Consider the following 5,153-nt stretch of genomic DNA (forward strand, 5'->3'; position numbering starts at 1 on the left):
TTTTATACGTTTTATCTTCTGCCTCATGAGCTCAATTCCACCAAACAATTTGTATTTCCAGCTTTTACAGTGTAGAATAGTGGTTCATGTACATTCTCAAAATTTCAGAAAAATAATATTTCTCTCTATGTCAGCCCATATAGACTTCATGACTGGGATTTCATTTTATTCTAAAAACATTTCAAAAATAACAAAATTAAAAACAAATTACAGGAACAAAAATACCAATGCGGTATTAATGAAGTAAAGTCACATTAACCTTAAGAAGTTTCTTAAAATGGCATTTAAGAAATAAGAAAAAAACATTCAACAGTCTAACAGGTTGATAAAGAGAAGTAATGTGGCTTCATCTTGTGGCAACATATAGAAAAACAAACATTTCACGTACATTTGAAACTCTTACAGAACAAAATGTTGAAATTAAAGTAAAAGTAAATCTATCCATTGGTAAAATTGTTTTCAGTGAAGCAAAGACAGAAGAAAAAAGTGACATATAAACAATTGTTTAATTTAAGGATAAATCAAAATGATTGTCAAACTCTATCTTGGAGTTTGGCTTCAGTTTTTCTCTATTTTTTATTTCACTTTAACTTTCATGAAGATAAATTTAGTTTTTAAGTCATCTGGGGGTTTATGTTGTAAAATGACACCATCATATCTATCTTCTGGTTTTTGAATTTTACAAATTATAATTAGAGTGGCAGTCAAAGCAACAAAAACTATGAGTGGAACAACTGCAGCGAATGGGGCCAAAGAAACTGAAACTTGTGAACCTGTAGAAAAAAAGATAATTAATTATAGAACAAACTGATTGATTTTTAATTTGTCCAACATTTTTCTGAGGAAAATGTATACTGCACCGTTGCAAGCAGTCATGGTTTTAACCGTCTCATCTCTGCTGACATCGTTCCAGACTTTACACGTGATGTTTCCAAAAAGCTGTCCATGTATGATGATGGAAACATTAAACACACTGGATCTATCAGATGTGTCATTGTTCAGGGACTGACTGGGTTTGTTTGATTGTAAAAGTAAGAAACCATTCAAAGTCAGAGTGAGCTCTGCTTCATCTCCCTCATAGAAGCAGGTGACTTTCTGCTGTTCTGGTGACAAACACTGCTGAGACACCGTTAACACAGACACAGGAGCTGCAAGAAATAAAACATATTCAAGTAAAAACATCAGCAAGAATAATGTAAAAAGTTTCTTTATATCTCATTAAAGTAACAAAGACAGTCCTAAATTCAGAATTTAAGCTGCAGTTTCTGGTTTTACATATAAAAACATTATTGTCTTTCTATAAAACAGTTAATTGAAAATAGGATTTTGCTATAAAATATACACACAGGATAAAAGTGTCATAATTTTTATTTAGGAAAAATTTTCTTTTGTGAGGTGCTGAATCCCTTCAACCTTTTGTAAAAATAAATAAATAAACAGTTTGATTGAATTGTATTGAGTTGAATTTTTATTTTCCTCTTAAATTATTATAATTCAAAATTCTTGATATGTAAATGCACTTACAGACACACAATAACGTATGTGTGTGTGCACATTTTAGCTGCAGCCGGAAGGATAAACTGTTTTTTCTCAATTCAGGAAATAAAATTCATAATTAGAGAAATGATGAAAATCAGTTGAGATCATGTCTTGTGTTTTTCAAAGATAAAGTTAAGTAACAAGATCAATTTATATTTTTATTTCTCTACGGAAACTGAGTTTTATTTTTAGGTCATAAATTTGTATTTTAGAACAAATTTACAAATGTGAAAAAAAAGAAAAATGTTTTTCTTACCAAGTACTCTGAGATTCACAATGGAATTTCTCAGTACTTTGCCATCAGGGTTAAACTCTTGAAAGGTGTAAACTCCAGCATTTGTCTTTGAAACATTGTTCAATCTGATTGTTCCATTAACATATTGGTGATTAGTTATCACTTTTCCATTTTGGTCCATCTGGAAGAGTACGGACCCGCCGTGTTTTAGCTCCTTCTTGCCACTATGGTATTTTTCTGACAGATAAAAATGAACAGATTTTCCATCTGCAGTGAAACATGAAGTTTCCTTTGATTCATTAAAGCTGCAATCTGTAAAACCTGGAAGACACAAAGATAAAAAAAAACATTAATTTAGCATTTAAAATGTTATTTTAAAACTTATAATTTAACATAAAAATAAATATTTTTACAGAACTTTAGTTAATTCAAAATCTGTCTGTTTTACTTGAATAATTAGACTTTCTTCAAAATTATAATTTCACATTAAAATGTACCTTTTCCAAAAGATCCTGTTAGCAGAGCTGCTGTGATCAAGGTGTTGTGACTGGAAAAAAAAACACATATCAACATGTAAAACCTGTATGTTATGTATTCATTTAAAAAGATCAATAGTTATACTTACATCTGTACTCTCTAGTTTTTGTTTAAAGGTCAAAATCAGCAACAATAAGGGAAAAATCAAACTAGTCAACCCTTAAACAGCTTCTTCACTACAGAGTGAAGGTGTTTCGCTCTTTGACTGACAAGACTGAATGGAGCAGACATAGGACGGTAGGTGTGTGTGTGTGTGTGTAGGTGTGTGTGTTTGTCTTTTTCTGTGGCCAGCCTCTCTGCTAAGAACGACAGAAGTATGTGTGTGGTTTTCTAAGTGACAAAAAACTGTTGGTCATCAAGGCTGCTCAACAAAAACTTTCTCTAACACCTTCTGTGTGCAGCTTTCCTCTGGAATAATAATGTTAATGCATGTTTGTGATATTTCAATGAAAGCTAACAGGAAGTAACAGAAAAGTTTCCTGAACACAGCTGATCATCTGAGAAACTTTAGAAAGTATTTTAAAGTTCCTGCCAAAAATACAGCTTATCTAAAAGAAAATCACTTAATACGTGACAGAAACGTAGATATCTGACATCTTACGCCTTAGCATTACAAATCTGTCTGTAATAGTTTAAAAACAACATTATCCCCTATTTGTTAATGTATAAATTCTATTTTGAACATCATGTCAAGTGAAAATAATGTAGAAACATCCATCCATCTTCAGAACCTGCTGAATCCCTTCTGGGGTCATGGGGTTGCTGGAGCCAATCCAGTTACAGTTGATCAAAGGCCCTGAACAGGTCTGCAGTCTGTTGCAGGGCCTCACACTCATGCACAATTAAAGAAAGTGATTAACATATGAAGCATGTTTTTGGACTGTAGAGGAAGCCGGAGTGCCCGGAGCAAATCACACATGCATGGGGAGAACATGCAAACTCCACACAGAAAGATGGCAGCCAGGACTGAAACCAGGGCCCTCTCACTGTGAGGCCAGAGTGCTACACCACCATGCAGTCCAGGTTAGAAACAATGATGTGAAACATTTCCTCCAGCCATAATTTTAAATCCACAATGTTGAGTGTCAGCTTTTCATTTGAAAGAGGAACATAATTTATGATTATGTCTATTTTGTCTTTTCTTTAATTATTTCAGGAAAGACATTTGATGAAGAGAAAAAGGTTTAGGTCACTGAAATATGGAATGAAGTTTCTTTCTTCGGTTTTAAATTGTCTTTGGTCTCATTCACACTCGTGGTTTCCATTGCAGACCACAACTGGACTCTATAGTTCCTGCTCGTGCCCTTTGGTCTCTATAACGCCCCTCTGTGTTCCAGGCGTTTGTCAATGACGTCTTCCAGGACATGCTGCAACGCTTGGTTGCCGTCTACGTTAACGACATCCTTATCTACTGTACTCTGACACGTTGGAGGAGCACGTTGCACATGTTGCAGATGTTACAGTGGCTGATTAAACATAACCTGTATGCTAAAGGGGAGAAATACGCGTTCTACAAGACCTCTGTTGCTTTTCTGGGTTATGTGATCAGTGTTAGGAGGCGTAACAATGGACCAGGGCAAGATGGAGGCTGTGCTGCAGTAATCCCTGCCAACTACAGTGAAGGAGGTGCAGTAATTCGTCGGGTTCACAAAATTCTACCAGCATTTCATTCATAGCTTCAGCTCAGTGGCAGCTCCTCTCACCTGGAAGGTGCTCCCAAAAGACTGCTCTGGCCCCGGGCGGCCGCTCAACCATTCCGAAAGCTGAAACAGTTCTTTACCCGGTCATCCATCCTTCATCCCCAAGATCCTGCCAGCCAGTTCATCGTACTGGTACTGTTAGGTTGTAAGGGACTGTAAGCTATTATATAGGAGAGAGTGGAAACAAAGGCATGATGAAGTACTGCCACTCTGCAAAAACTGTTTCAGAAAACGACACAGGTTTTTGGATTTTGCCCAAAAGTGGCATAATCATAATTAAAAGACCACTGGAAACACTTTTACAATAGATCAACAGATGATTGGAGTGGGAATACAAAGGAATCACTGTATCCTCCCTCTTGGCTGTGTTAAGCTTAAGGTTATTGTTCTTTGCCTTTTGAACAAACGTCTTGATCTGCTGCCTGTACTCCTCCTCATTCCCCTTCTTTATGCCACAATCGCAGAATTGTCCAAATTATATAGCAACAGGGCTGCACGGTGGCGCAGTGGTTAGCGCTCTTGCCTCACAGCAAGAAGGCCCCCGGTTCAAGTCCCAGCTGGGGGACATGAAAAACACAACATCAATGGGGGACCTGGAGTTTGCATGTTCTCCCCATGCATGCGTGGGTTTCCTCCAGGATCTCCGGCTTCCTCCCATCATCCAAAAACATGCTACATAGGTTGATTGGCAACTCTAAATTGTCCATAGATGTGAGAGTGAATGGATGTGTGATTGAGGATATTCCACCCTGCGACAGACTGGCGACCAGTCCAGGGTATCCCTTGCCTACGCCCAAGTGGCCGGGATAGGCTCCGGCAACCCCGTGACCCCGAAAGGGAATAAACGGTTAAGAAGATGAATGAATGAAAAAAATGAATGAAATATAGCAACAGTTCATTTTCATTCTAGACACAATCAATACCCTATTTTAGGCCCATGGATGGTGAATCCCTGAATAAAATGCCTGAAACAAAAGAATTCCCTCTAACAGTTAGTCCTCCTCTCAATACAAAGATGCTGGCCTCTGTCTCCACCTGGTGGTCAATAACAGTCACTGCGATTCACATGGAAAACCTTAAAAGGAAAATTGATTCAAGTTTTTGACAATTCAAAAAAAAAAAGTACAAGGTATAATATACAT

At 37.0% G+C, this 5,153-nt stretch overlaps 1 long non-coding RNA gene across 1 annotated transcript; it reads right to left on the reverse strand.

The window, feature by feature from the left end:
• Positions 1-2,723, reverse strand: LOC105355560 (uncharacterized). The gene is made up of 5 exons (XR_002291640.3): positions 2,400-2,723; positions 2,272-2,321; positions 1,796-2,095; positions 861-1,148; positions 1-773 (listed from the first exon to the last, which is right to left on the reverse strand). It is a non-coding gene; the product is annotated as an uncharacterized LOC105355560 (long non-coding RNA).
• Positions 2,724-5,153: the final 2,430 nt, after the last annotated feature.

This window comes from Oryzias latipes, chromosome 14, assembly GCF_053564925.1.
Source record: "Oryzias latipes strain Hd-rR chromosome 14, Olatipes_Hd-rR_3.1".
NCBI lineage: Eukaryota > Metazoa > Chordata > Actinopteri > Beloniformes > Adrianichthyidae > Oryzias > Oryzias latipes.